Genomic DNA, 15,982 nt, shown 5'->3' with positions numbered 1-15,982 from the left:
AAAACTGTTGCTTGGCTTTAGCCACAGTGACCAAATATCCAAATATTCAAGCCAAGCCAGCAGAGCAAGGACTCGTGCCAAAGGACACGACTCGTGTGGCACACGAAGCGCAGCGTCGGCTGCAACAGCGAGCGACTAAGCGATACGACTGAGCGCACGACTCGCTGCCGTTGGCTGTGTGCCAAGCTTCCGGCTTCGCTATCGAAGCCAGCGAAGCCATCGGCGTCCGTTGCTTCCATGCAACAGTTTCGTGCTCGTTGGCCATGCCACACGACGTTGCATACTCAACACTCAACACTGAACACTTCGTGGCGTGGTGAGTTGCCGTTGCCGGCTAACGTGGCGTATGCTTTGTTTACATTTTGTATGTTTACATTCCAGCCACTGCCACTGCCACTGCCACTGCCACTGCCACTGGAAGCGGCATGCTACAAGTCAATGGCAATGCAAACATAATTAAATGATTATATCGATATAAATTTCGAGTGCCTGCGACATGCATTAATTGTTAATTAGATTTGAGTGGCAGCAGCAGCCTTGAACTTGAGCTTGAAGTTAAATCAATTTGATAGTCAGCTTAATTTCAGTTAAAGCCTAGCATCAAGTTAAGATAAATAATGCGCTCTATATTCTTATCTAGCAACAGTTTAAATGTTATAGCAATACAAATGAGATTTGCTTACAAGTCGTCGTATCAGCTCTGAAATAATGTGAATAAATTAATTAACAATTAAACTATGGAAATAATGTTTGTAATGCTTAAATTGACTACTAACGTATATAGCGATTGGCTTTATGGCTCATCAAAATGCTTAAACGATACTAGCCCTTTGACCTTTCATTCAAAGACGCGGCCCAACGCTACAAACTGAACAATTGCGACACTTGAAACAGAAAACTAAGCGCTAATTTAATTTAATTGCTGTGCAGCTAAAATGAAAATATAATTCATTTATTATTTGATTTATGTTTTAATTGTTATACAAAATAAAATAATAACTAACGCCAGCGACTCGACTCGACATCGATTTGATTAGCAATTTTTTTAATTGTGAGTAGCTGAGCTAAGATCAGAGGTTGAGAGCTTGGATCTGAGCTGAGCTCTGCTGCTTACAATTAATATCACATTTATATATATTTTTATACTTACGCTCGCGCAGCTTGAGCAGAGCTGTTGTAAAATGAAAATCATTCCGCTCTTGCATGCAACGTGGCGTATGCGTCATTTGTTTGCATTGCACTCATGCTGTGCCCCAATCAAAGGAGTGAGGGCCAGGCAAATGATTTTGAAGGACATAGCACTAAGTACTGACTGACCGACCGACTGACTGACTGACTGACTGACTGACTGACTAGCCTGGCATGCAGTTTGTTTGTTTGTTTGTTTCTGTGCTTGCCCACGCAATTTTAATTAAATTGTTAGCATTTCCTGCTCGCTGCATGCAGCTATTAAAAATGTGCAAAAAAACAAAAACAAGAGCCAGTCAGCAGGTGCATTGAGAGCATGGCCTGGATATTGTGCAAGTCACAGCAGTAAGTAATTTTAATTAATTTGCTAGCGAAAAGCAAAACTAAAAACTGCAATTACAATCAAATCGAAAACTAAATAAAAACATGCTAAAGTTTCAAGTGGGTGGCAGCTGTCCCACACACACACACACACACACACACACACACAAACACACGCACACACACACACATGGTCAACTAGAACATGTCCAAAAGTTCTTTATTACCACCTACGTAGCAACGTAGCTGGATTATTAAAATTTCATCGAGTTACGTGAGCATGATAACAAATTCAGTGCCACCCGCCCGCGCACCCCCGCGTTCACTAACACGCTTGCAATTAAGCTTCACTAAAATCGAACTGCTATATCAACATGCAAAAAGAAAGTTTTTAAACTTTTATTGCGTTTGCTCCGACTCTCTAGACTCGATGCTCGTTTCAAGGTTGCTGCCAAATCTATTTCTAATGCCTGCTCAGCCTTGAGGTCAGCCTCTCAGCCACACACTTGAACATTAATTGAGCTTCAGATCTCACTGTCCTGCCCGCCTGGCTGCCTGGCTGCCTACACTGCTGGCTGATGATGATGATGAGGACGAGCAGGATGCCGACTGCTCACTGCTCACTGCTGACTTCTGACTGCTAGTGCGCCACAATAAAGCAAAACTTTTTTGATTACTTTATGCTAACGGCAGCTGCGCCGCATTCACATCTAGTTTGCTGGCCACAAAGTAATTGCGGCCAGGCCAACACAAAAAAAATAGCAAAAGGGGCAAATGAAATAAATTTGTGACGAAAAAATTATCAATACGTGCATGTGGCAGCGGCATAAACTAGCAGCATACCCTGCATAGAGAGGCAGGCAGAACACAATTCATTCATTCATTCATTCATTCATTCATTCATTCATTCACATCCAAGTTGCTCATCTAGCATGAGCGGCTAACTAACTAAGCCTAGGCTAAGGCTAAGCACACAGCGATCTAATATTTATTATTTAAATAAGCAACTCAAGCGCTTTTAATGCAAACAAATAAATTAAACATTTAATTAATATTAACAAGCAAGTTTTTAATGATTTTCTGCAAAAGAAAGTTGCACTTTAAGTAATTTTATAAAATTATGCACATAACATTTAAAATGTATACGAATTATTTTCTGTCAGGCCATAGCAACTTGAGCTCTCTAGCTTAGTTATTTATTAACTTTTTTATAATAGATAAATAAATATAATTTGTAAGCAATTAAAAATATAACTTGACATTATTTCAAATATAAACTAAAATTGAATATGTAAAATTTATGGGTGCATGGCATAACGCCCAGTGTCATAGCGCCCGCGGGCGCTATGACACAAAAATTGTGTCATAGCGCCCGCGGGCGTTGTGTCACTTTTCAAAGTGTCATATCGCCCGCGGGCTTTATGTCATTTTTTTTAGTGGGCCTAATGACACTATGAGAAGTGTATTAACGCCCGAGCCTAATAATAATGAAATACCTGGAATAAGTAGCCGCCCAGCATAATTTTTTGTGAGAAAAGACTGCTGAGAAACGTAAGAAGCGCCGCCAAAAATTTTTTTACATAAAAATCGCGCGATTTTTATGTAAAAATTTTTTGCGCTGCGCTTTTTAATAAAGAATTTATATACTAAAATTTTGTTAGACATAATTCATTTATTGGAATATCTCACTTTGATTGGCTGTCTCATTATTTGAGCATGCAATAATGGTGACAGAGGAATTAAAGGACTTCGCTCGCTTTAACGTTGCACTTTTGTGTAGCAGCTCAAATCATTATGAACAATTGTAGTGATGGCTTTGTAAGTAACAGCAACTTTAGAATTTTCTAAATTCCACGTTACAACTCTGTCGTAATACTTCATATAAAACGCATCCATTTCACGTTGCACTTAGTTCAACGATAATCATAACTAAAGAGAATAGTATTGTGGCCAAAAACATGTTAGAGCACGCGCGATTTTGTAGCTGAGTCATAAGACATTCTAAGCTGGTATCTTTCTCGCAGTAACGACTTTCAATGATTCTGATAAGCTTTTGCAAGTCTTAAGAAAATTTTAGAGGGCGTTATGAACACAGGTCGAAATGTCATAAGGCCCACGGTGCCGCTGTGGACATTTCGGGTGCGGCTATAGACTTTCAATGTGCTCTATAGCGCCCGCTGGGACGCTATGACACAATTTTTTGTGTCATAGCGCCCATGGGCGCTATGACACTGGGCGTTATGACATGCACCCAAAATTTATAATAAAAAACCAAAACAAAAATGTTTTTACTTATTTAACTTATTAATACTTCAAATCAAAAATGTAACAATATTTTAATAAAACGCTTACAGCTTGCAGCAAATTTTACTCTTTTCAATTTAAACCAAATTAGTACTGAGGCATTGATTTGTGCAGCTTTTATAAGGATATGTAATAATATTGGGGAAAAAATTAACACAGTCGCTGTAAATTACTATTGAGTTTTATTTTGGGCGAAAAATATTAAAATATTTAATAATTATTTTTGAGTTTTATTTTCGATGAAAGTTTTTTTAAAATTACTCAAAAATAATAATTATCTTTGAAGAAAAATATAGTAAAATCATCAATTATTTTTATAACATAACTTTTAATGATTACTTTAAAAAAAAAAATTAAAATATATGCTATAAATTAAAACAATGAACATTTTTTAAAGTAAAACGCTTTGGCTCAATTGAAACCGTGTGGTAATTTATTTTGCTTTCATTTTTTGCTGCAACTAACAAAATTATTAATATGCAATTTGTACAGGGTATAGCACACACACACACACACACAAAGAGACACCCACACAGCAAGCAGCAGCTAGGACAAGGCAAGCCAGAACTAGAGTGAAAAAAAGAACTCACAGCGCCCCGCCACCGCCCCCGCTCCACTCAGTGTGTGCGGCAATGTAATTAAACGAAAGATGCTTAAAATGCGCGAACTGGTCAGTCATAAAACTTTGACAATGCTTCCTGGACAGCAGTCGAGGGCGCCGCGGCTGCTGCTGGTGGTGTCAGTGCACTTTTTATGGCATAGCGAGCGCGGCGCTCACAACATTTAAATGTATGAGCAGGCTGTAGCTGAAGCATATGCATTACTCATACGACATGTTGTCGTTGTCAAAAATTAAATTAGCTGCAGAGCGAGAGCGAGCGCAAGCGACTAGTTTAATATTAGAAATACTAAGCAGACAGCATGTGCCACGGCATGTGGCATGTGGCATGAGGCTGCTGCCGCCTTGACTTGCCACAGTTGATTGGTTGGCACTAAGCGAAAAATTTGCCGGCCATAAATGTTGGTCTACGGCAAAAATAGCCGGAACGCTACCGGAAAAATTTACATGCTCTCAAATTTTCTCTCGCTCGCTCGTTCGCTGTCTTTGGTTGCTTTGCTTTCCATTTTTTTGGGGCGACTTGTGTGGCACGTTGCAGGCGCCACATTCCTACTATATTGTATGCATGTGTGTGTGTGTCTGCTTGTATTTGTATGCATGCTGCCTAGGATATTTACAGCTGTCTGTATAGCGGCGTTAACTTGGCGCCTGCCGCCCCAAAAAATATTCAGCCCCGGCTAAAGTTTCAGCAGCTACTACACATGCATATGTGCCGGTTAAGTGGTTTTTGTGGCTGAAAAGCAGAAAACTCATTAAAGTTTATTTCAAACACTAACAACAACAACAACAACAACAAGCGCAGTGGGCAGCGCTGCTAACCGACTGGCGCATCCTTGTTGCAGCTCAGAGCCTGCCGCTTGCAAAGTTTGGTCAAAAATTAAGACATATGCACAAGCTCACACACTCACACACGCTTTGTCTGGCTGTGTGTGTGTGTGTGTGTGTGCATTGGCCGCTCTATTGACATGCAATTCGATGCTATGACGCTGCCACTGTCGCTGCCACTTTTGCTGCGGTTCTGGCCAAAGTTTTAGCCTGGCTTGGGCTTGGGTTTGGGCTTGTGCTTGGTCTAGGCTGCCGACCATCCATTAAAGCCACTTGAACAGCCGACGAGCTATAAATCCTTTCAGCTGCAACATAAATCAAGTTATATATACATGCATGCATTTATATAAATTTATCTGTTGCTAGCAAACAACTGAAACTGAAACTGAAACTGAAACTTCTCTATCTGATTTCTTAATGTGCGCGCCTTAGAACTTTACTTACTATGCCTAGTAAAATATGCAGTCAACTTTAACACGTATCAAAACTTCACAGCAGCATCCCAAACAATCAGAGAGACAAAGAGAGAGAGAGAGAGAGAGAGAGAGAGAGTTGTTCACATATTCCCTGCGGCTACGCAGACAAGAGCAAGACCCCATCTCGTATTCCATTTGTCTATGGCTGCTCATTGTGGTCGATTAGTCCGAGGCCTAGTCCAAGTAAACTGCAGGCGCAATTAAATGCAATATTTTATTCTTATATAGAATGTATATGATAGTGAGTGAGAATCGCAGACAAGTTGATCATTGAAGCGACAGTCGCAATAGAGTGAAGCTCGCCTTAGTTACAGGCAGCAACTGCGGAATAATAAAATTGAAACCACTTAAGCTTAATGTAAGTTAAATTGAATAATAAATAAAAAAAACTTGCTAAATGTGTGTGATATTGATTACATGCGATATTGATTTAGTTTTTTTGTTGGTTCAAATGTCATACAGAGAAGCTTTATATATATAGATAATATATTTTTGACAGCAGTCGCAAGCGCCATTCCAATGAATTAACTTTTGTGTATATTTACTAAACATCTATTTAATTGAAATAAAAATTAAGCTTTTAAAATGTCGAATAAAATTGACTTTTGTTTTATCAAACGAACTGTTCACAACGTTAACGCATAAAATTGTGTAAATATATCTTTAGCTTTGTTTTATAATACGAACTTACGCATAGTAAATAAATTATTTTACGAAGTGTAACCGATGTTGATGAGTTCATTAATTAATTTATTAATGTGCTTAATAATTCAAGGAAATAAAAAAAGAAAACAAACAACTTTCAAAAGAATTTTCTTTAATATTTTTGCTGCTAATTGAGCGAAGCTGCAAATAATAAATTCAATCATAAGTTCAGCTTTAAAATATCAAACTAAATACTAATAAAGATAGAAATAAGACTTTATTTAACAGCAGTAATAGAAACTAAACTAAATAATTAAAATCAAATGACTATAAGCACAAATACATACATGAATGTATGTACACACACACTCACAGAGGAAGAGAGAGAGAGAGAGAGCGAGAGCGAGAGTTATGCTTATGGTCGTTGGTAATTTGTCACCTTGTCGCATTATGTTGCATGCGTCGCTTGCCACAAATCGCGCCAAAAATAGACGGCAAATGTCCAAGAAAACAATCTAATTTAAAGTTTACGAGTTACGAGCGGGCAACAAATGCGCAATAGTCATGACGCCGCCAGAGCTGCTTAAGTGGGAGGATGGGGGTGGGCAGTGGCAGTGGCTGTGGCACTAGTTGTAGTTGCAAAAGGAAACGACTTGCAGCATGCAATTTGTTATCTCAAGTATGCAAAATTATGAAAGTTTATTTAAAACTTGCGGCACAACGCTTTGGCTGCCAGGAAGCGATGCCACGGACGTTGGGATAATAATTGTGCCGCCTTCGCGCCAAAGGCGGCGCAGAGCAAACTGAGAGACTCTCATTCACACATACAAACAGAGAGAGAGAGAGAGAGAGAGAGAGAGTGAGAGTGTGGCACACACACACACACATTATTCAAGTTTCGCAACAAGACTATTTATTACTTCTACAATATAACTTGGCAAATTACTATATAAATCCACAACTGTCAGACTGTGTATAGCATAAGTAGTAAAAAAAAACTGAACTTCAATTTGCAACAAGAAACGCGCACACAATTTCAAAGCGTATCAATATGCTATAGACATAAATGAAAGTGAACTTAAAATGGGCTTTTATTTATTATTATTATTGTTAATAAAATAAACTGATTGCATATTTCAGTAAATTCATTTTAAATTTTTATTCAATTTCACAATTTCAAAGTGTATCAATATGCAATAGAAATAAATGAAAGTGAGCTATTTAAATGAACTAAGTTTATTATTAGTATAAACTTTTTATACTTAGAAAAATAATCTATTTGCATACTTTAGTAAGTTTAATTTTAATTTTCTTCTTGAATTTCCAACAAGTCCAATATGCAATAGAAATAAATAAAAGTGAACTATTTAAGTTTTAACTGCTGCTTGAAATTGAAACTCATTTTTAACACTTAATATTATTATTATTAATATTATTATTGTTAAAAAAATAAAATAATTTTATATCAAAGTGTATTGAATTGAAAGAATTTCAGTGCTTGGTGCTGCTTTTAATTGAAATGCGCTTTTATTTATTAATATAATATTAACTGATTACATATTTTAGTAAATTTAATTTTATCAAAGTATATCAATTTCAGTCCAATTGTATAATATATATTTCAGCATTAATTAATATAATAATTTGCATATTTTAATAAATTTAGTACTAATTTTGTTGCCATTTATTCTGATAATTTGAGCGTCGCTATAGCTATTTAATAGCTAAAGTTATAAACTGTAATTATATAATATATATTTCAAGTAGTAGTAGAATATTTGGCATATTTTATTAATTTTTTTTTGCGTTTTTCTTGCGTTTTATTCTGAAGACTTGCAGCGCATTGAAGCGTCGTTGTAACTAGTTGGCTTGTAAATCGCTAAAAAGCTATTTAATAGCTAAAGGTATAAAACAACAACTGTAAATACATTTGCAGCAGTTTACTTAACCCTTCTGTTCGCTGTTCGGCTTCGTTCTATCTCTGCCTGCTGGGCTGCTGGGCTGCTCCTCCTAATGTGTAACGCCAGACGGCGGCAGCTGGCGCTTTATGATTTAATAAAGTTGCATGTGTGCGCTTATCTGCACCCCCAAACGCACACCGCCCCCCCCCTTCCACCACTACGAGTACTTGCCGAAGATGAAGCAGAAGCAGCAGCAGCAGCAGCTCCCTTCAGAGTATCAGCAAACGATGAGAGGATGTGTCTGCTGCGTTGCCGCCGCTGCCGCCGCCGCCATGGTCGACATCATTGTACTTTTGATGCCCTGGCCTGGCCCCTGTTCTCAGCCAGCCATATAATCTGGCTCTGCTGCATGTCAACGCGCAAAAGTTCGCCTCACTCGAAGTCTTGCAACACTTTGCTGCCACCATTGGCTTCTGCTGCTTCTTCTTCTTCTTCGTTGTCGTTGTCATCATCGTCGGCGGGCCATATTAAATTGTGTTAAAACACTTGCGCCATGCATGTCACATGGCTCCTCAATGTTGTAGTTGCCCCCCACCCAGTTGTTGCTTCTGTGCCCAGGCGCGTCCTTCTTCCAGCTCCTGTGCAATGGCGCGTATTTTGCCATGTAACTCGTTTTCCCACACGCCTCGCGTTTTTCCATCAACGTTTATTTCTCTGTTTTTTGCATTTTTTCGGCAACATTCTTTTTTTTCGTCGCCGTTTTGCGCTTCATTTCCGGCAAATTAAAACGTATGGGCAACGCTTGGGAGCAGCCAACGCTCAACGCTTTTAACTAATTTAAGTTTACAAAAAAAAATATAAATGTGTGCAAAAAATATAAATAAATAAAAGTTATCAACAGACAGTTTATTCGCACTCTCGCTCTCGCTCTCTCTTTCTATCTCTGGAGTAACATAATTCCTGTTGCTGTTGCAACACCATAACAATTGCAATTGCAATTGATATTGACTGCTGCTGCTCCACACACACACAGTCAGTCGTTACTATTTTTATTATTATTTTTGTAATAAGAGTCAGCAGTTGCCAACGACAACGACAGCGACAGCGACAACTTGTGGCTGCAACAGCATCAAGCAGCCAAAGGACGTCGAGCCGCAATGCACCTCGACTCATAATTAAAAGCAGCACTATGAAATTTTTCAATAACAGCCATAAATCATGCATATAAATGCCAGGGGAGCATGTCATAAATAACGCTACACAAACACACACACACACACACACACACATGCTAATAGCAAACAGCGCTTTGTGCCACAGGCTCAAAAGCGCTACAAACAGAGGCAGAGGCAGAGGCAACTGAGCTGTGCAACTGCAACGAGAACGCGTCGTGCCTCCTTTTAATGAGTTTGGAGCTGCAAAGCAGTGGCAGCAACTCATTAGAAGAGCGCACACTTTCTATTGTTTGCGTATCAATTTGGCACAATCGCTAGTAATTCAATTCAATTGTGCTGCAATTATTTTATTCATAAACAGCTCAATTTCAGCTACAGCAATTTGTTTAATTTTACGGCTACGCAATTAAGCTTAAAATGAAATACAGCTTTGAATTTTGAATTCACTTGAAATTTGAACATCAGATATTTTAGCTTTTGTTTTATTAATTATAATTAACTATGCAAATTATTTATGTAAGAAGATTCGTATAGTTTGCATAATTTTTAATAAGTTAAAGCAACAGACTAACAAATTGCGTTTAAAATATGCTGATATGGCTTTTAGTTTCGATTTTATATATAGCTAACTTTTTTGTTACCTGCTGGTTAAAATAAGCTGTAAGCCATTTTATATAGTTTTGGATTTCTTCAACAGAAATCAGCTGGCATAAATTTTTGATTATTAATACAAAAAAGAAGCTTTCAAGCTTATAACACGCCGTTACTTTAATTAAATAAATACAAATTTGCAATAAGTCAACTGAATTTGCTTATAAAGCAAAGACTAGTTGACAATTTATTATTAAAATATAATTTAATATAGAACTCAAATAAACGTGACTAGTTAACAATTTAATATTGAAAAAGAAAAAACTGCGGAAAAACTAGACTAAGTTGCAATTCAATAATAAAGTAGACTCCGTATAAACTAGACCAGATGGCAATCAGACTAAGTGGCAACTCTTTGAAATAGAGATGTCAAAAATTAATGGCACTATCGATAGCTTTTTTAACAAGCACTATAACTCTTATACTTTTATTCAAAAGCAACTGCATCAAATCTAATTTAAGTGACAACTGAAATCAGCGCTTATATGAACTGAGTCTGATTTGATGGGGTTTTGAAATTGCGAAATAGAAACGATTCACAATTTGGTGACAACCAAATAGAAACAAATAGTTAACAATGTTTAAAATTGAAAGCATTTGAAATTGATAACTTAATTGACAATATTCAAGTGCTGATTGTTGCATTTTTGCTTTGCATTTTATGCAGACAATGAGTTGGTAACACACACATACACACACACACACACACACACAGTTGCATACATGACAAGCAGCATGTGCTTTTTGTCATTTGTGCTCAGTGCAATGCTCAATGCACGTGTGTGTGTGCATATTTATGTGTGTGTGTAACAGGAAATTAAAAATACGTATACGTATGCGCATACATATTTAGTGCACTGTTTGTTGTTGTTATTGCTTGCGTTTTTTTGGGCGCTGCTCAAGTGTGAGCTGCTTGTTTGGCTGTTTGCTTTGTTTTTCACATTATGATGTCTTCTCTGTGTGTGCGCACACACACAAATGAAATGCAGCGTGTGTGTTTGTGTGTGTGTGTGTGTGTGTGTGTTGCAGCTTCAACTGTATCTGCACACTTGCGTGAGTTCGCGAAATTTTCATCAAAGTTACGACTGTAACTGCTTTGGTCTGCTCGCCGCCATTGTTCGCTCAATGGCTCGCTCGCTGGCCTGACACTGACACCGGAAATGAACACATTTTCCGGCGTACGTGTCCATGTTTGTTTGCCACACAGAGTGGCAGAGAGAGTGGAGAGTGTGCATGGCATATTGCCTTAATGCATTGTCTTTCATTTTGACTTTTTGGGGCGCAGCATTGAACTTTTGTGGCAGCGACTCAGACTCTTGGTTTGGCTGATTTGTTTAACTCGCTGACAGCGCGTGTTGATTGCTTCATCTGCGTGTTGCAACATGCAATTTAATTACTCACAAGACGCTGTGGCACGACTGCTCCAACGGGTCCAACAGGAAGTGCAGTCGCGCTCAAATCTCAAATGTGTTATGCTGATTGCTTTAGCTCGAGTCAGACACAAATTTATATTTATATATCAATGAATGAGTTTAGTTTAGTTTAGTCCAAACTGGCTCATCAATCCTCTCTCATCTTCATGCTGTCTATAATCTTTCTATATAATATAGCTATGCATGGAGTTATTTAACAAGCCAAGACAATATAAACACGATCTACTTTGATATGCTTCGGTTTATATATAATTGAAATTTCAAGGCAAGTTTAACTAGCACAGTGGCTCACAGCTTATTTCTTCATGTCTGTCAATAATTTTTTGAAATTATATATCTCAGAATCGGTGCTTAATATCGAAAGTTTTCAACGCCATTTTGTTTAATGATATGTTTATTATAAAAAAATCCTGCAGTAAAGCAGCGCCATCAAAAATAAATTTAATTGAAACTTTTAAAGTTTCATTTTGAATAATCTTAATTAGTACTCATTATCATTAGTGTTCTTGATTGCATTACGGAATGAATATATAGAAAGATAACAATATATAAGACAAGACTAAATACTGCGCGATGCCCAATTAGAATTGCATTGAGAAAAGGATAAGATGGCAACACTGCATGCCATTAAACAATTGAGCAATTTGTAATAATAAAAATTACTTACTAATTGCTATTTAACACGCATAATCCGATCCACGCTGCTGCTGCACTGCCTGTTGACTTGTCGACAGTTCAGGCACAACTGACCTGAGGGAGGGGGCCTCGCTCTCAACTTTTGACTGCCAGTCTCACACCCACACATTGAACTCAGTGCACGAATCGAGGCTGAGAGCGAGAGCGACTGTCGATGCTTGGGCTATGGCGTATACCAAAGACTTATACTTATACTTCTACTTATACAAATTAGCCTACAAACCTGATAGCGAGAGAGAGACGAAGAGAGAGAGCAGCGCTGCTTTCGTTCGTAAGCGCTCGATCGCTATTCGCTGCTGCGACTGAACGAGAGCTTCGTTTCGTTTGTTGAGTGGGTGGATTGGCTGATCTGCTGTTTTGACTGAGCGTGGAAACAAACTAATTTAAGCACAATTGTTAAGCATAAATGCAATGTTTTTAATTTGCAGAAAGACCTATAATATTAAAGTTACAGTTTATCAAAGCTTGTTTGTTTACTATATTTTGCTCATAACTTTTGAGTTCTACATCAACAAAGGAAAGTTAATCATACATCAAAAATAAAAAATTGCTACATCAAAAAACAAAGGTTATTAAAAAATGATTTGGCGAAGTTATAAACAAAATAGTGAACAAACAAACAACAACACAACTTCATAATACCCTTTTCTATTTTTTACAACAATGTCAAAGTGTATAAATATATTAAGAAGCATTCTTGAAGCTTAAGTTTTGTCGCAGCTAAATGCAGCAGAGACTTAGGGAAAGGTGCAAGTTTAGACGGTGACGCTGAATCAGGACAATTGCTGCTTGTGCAGGAGGCAAGTTATTGTTGCAACTGCTGCTGCTGCTGCTGTTTGCTTTGGCAATGGATCTTAAATTAGCTGTTAAAATGTTGCACTGGCTGCCAAAACAATTACTCGCCTCACTTACAATGGGCAACAGGCACGTCGTCTGGCATTGTAGTCTATTCTTTTTTTTTTTTTTGTACAGTTAACAGTCTTTTTTGTCGAGTTACCTAATTCCAGACTCAGGAGCGTTTTACGCTGTCGCCGCATGTGGCATTAAGTTAAATGGTTACGTTGCAGGACGACAACGAGACATGGTTAACATCGATGGGTAACAGCTCCAAAGCGAAGCCAAACTGCTGATTTATATTATTGTCACGTTTGTGCTCAGATTGGGATTTGACAGTTGAGAGAGAAAGAGAGCGAGCGAGAGAGAGAGAGAGAGAGAGAGAGATAGTGAACCTGTCGAGTATAATGTCAATGTTGATATTAGACATTTTCCCTGTTGTTTTATTTTCTTTTCGTTTCTTTTCTTTTTTTTTTTCTGCTCCTTTTTTCGCTTACTGTGCAGTGCACTTTTTACACGCAATTAAGGTGGGCGCTAGCTGAGTGGGCGGGGCCTTGCTCTTAGACATTGTAAAAGCTGCCAAAGCAGCTGTAAATGAATAATGAATGCAATTCAGCAAAATTCAATTCAATTTCAATGCGTCACTTAAACGGGCGCTCCTCATTAATTTATGACAGTCATTTTTAACGCTTTGCTGGCCACCAACGATGATGACGCCGACTTTGAAGCCCCCAACCCCCAATCCAAGCTGCAGCCCAAGTGGCTGCCACTGACAGCTGATGCAGCCCCCACCCTTGCCACGCCCACACACTTGCCACACCAGGCAGCAGGCCATACGTCAAATATTCAACGCCATTTTTCAATTGAATTGAATGAATTTTTCCGTATTGAGTGCGCCCAGGGCAAACAAACAAAACATTGCTGCCCCCGTTGTACCATTGTCCAAACTAGTTCACAATCTACAAATCAGTTCACAATAGACATAGTCGATTTTATCAGCGACATTGCAACAGCTATTCTAAAATATTTGCCACGAGCTTAGATCAAAACTGTCTTTACTTTTAATATGCAAATATTGATTGTTATATATAAATAATTTTCATGCAATTTACAGATTAATATAGTACAGCAATTTTTATATATTTTTAATTCTTGTCAAACTTTATATATTCACAGGCATTGCAGCTTATTTATTTAAATACATTTTTTAGAAATCAGCAGCAGTTTTTGAAAATTTGCCACGAACTGTCCCAAAACAGCTTTAGCTTTAAAACTATTAGTAAATATTGATTAAATATTAATAATTTTCTTACAATTTACAGTTTAATATAGAACAGCAATTCTTATGTTTAGTTATTGAAGCTCATATCTATATATATTTTTAAAAAATTTCCAACATAACTTATTTCAATTACTTCTGTCATTATTATTTTTTGGAGCAATTTATTTTATTTTCCAAAATTCTTATATATTTTTTAATTCTTGTCAAACTTAATATTTTCACAAGCATTGGCACTTTTATATTTATATAAAATTGTTAACATTAATAATTTTAATTATTTTTAGAGCATTTAAGTTTCGTTTTAAAATACAGTTGCTCTCTCCTTTGGGCTTATTTATGTTCTTTATGATTTGTTTGGCCTCCTCTTTGCTGACGGCCCTGTGGAGTATTTTGCCTATTTTGCTTATGGCCATTTTGCTATGCAGAGCTTAGTGGTTATATATCATTCGCCTTTTGATGGCATTGTCAACGTTGGTCGAGCCCACAACACACACACACCCACACACACACTCGCATATACATATAGATATGTTACACTTTAATTAACTGCAGCAACTCCACGGCAATTGCATTTGAAGCTCCATTTTTGTGCCTGTGTGTGTGTGTGCTGAGCTAATAAAACATTCAAAATATTTTTGTCGGCTTCTGTCTATTGTCTACTGTCTTCTTCTTCGCCTTCTTTTTCTGCTGCTGTTTACACATAGCTATGCATGTGTGTTTGTGTATATGTATGTGTAGGTGTATAATTTGGCACATTTCATATGAAAAGTTGTCGTATTTTCTTTTGGGGACGCACGCAAAAGTTCCCAAAAGCGCAAAAGGATGCAAGTTACATATACAAATACATTGGTTCAATGTGATAGAAACAAAAATAAAATTCACTTTGCCACTGCTGTGTATATCGGATATCAAAATTTGGAAATTTTTGACATCGGTTGAGAGCGTGAATGTTGAATTCGAAACAATTATGAGCGTACCTTCCAATTCTCAAATTTTATATAGATTGTGAATATAGAATATTAAATTTGGTCCCAGCAGTTCTTTTAGTCTCTAAGCTCTTGTTCCTCATACATACAAGACAGAACGATCAGCGCTAAATCGATCCAATTTGTATTGCTTAGAATATATTAAAAAAGGTGCTAATAGAAACTCCGCTCTCCAGATATATTTCGTTTAACTATAAAAACTCCTTTTTTGTACATAAATCTATATTGCGAATTTTAAAAGTAATTTTGGTTTTAAAATTTACACATAAAAATTGAAAATATGCGATAAGCTGATTTTCTAATTATTGCAAATAATTTTTCACAGTATTTTTCTCTTTTATTTCCGATTCACGAAACTATCGCGCAGCAATTTCAAGCATTTTGCTTGAAGACCACTGTGCCAACTGCAAAGATGAACAGTAGAGGAGAGCAAAAGAAAGCGACGGCGACTGCACGTCAAAGAAAACGAGGCAAAGGTAAATGCGTGTGCTTACAGTTTGCGTGTAGTCGACAGCGGGGTGAGGCGGAGAGGGGAAAGATTCATGCTTGGCAATGCGGTAAACCAAATTATGTGCTTAGAAACTTACTGTTTGCCCCCGAACAGACGCGGGCTAATATAACTAATGTTTACTCCCACATCTCACCC

Source organism: Drosophila busckii, chromosome X (assembly GCF_011750605.1).
Source record: "Drosophila busckii strain San Diego stock center, stock number 13000-0081.31 chromosome X, ASM1175060v1, whole genome shotgun sequence".
Lineage (NCBI taxonomy): Eukaryota > Metazoa > Arthropoda > Insecta > Diptera > Drosophilidae > Drosophila > Drosophila busckii.
This window is presented reverse-complemented; position numbering follows the sequence as displayed.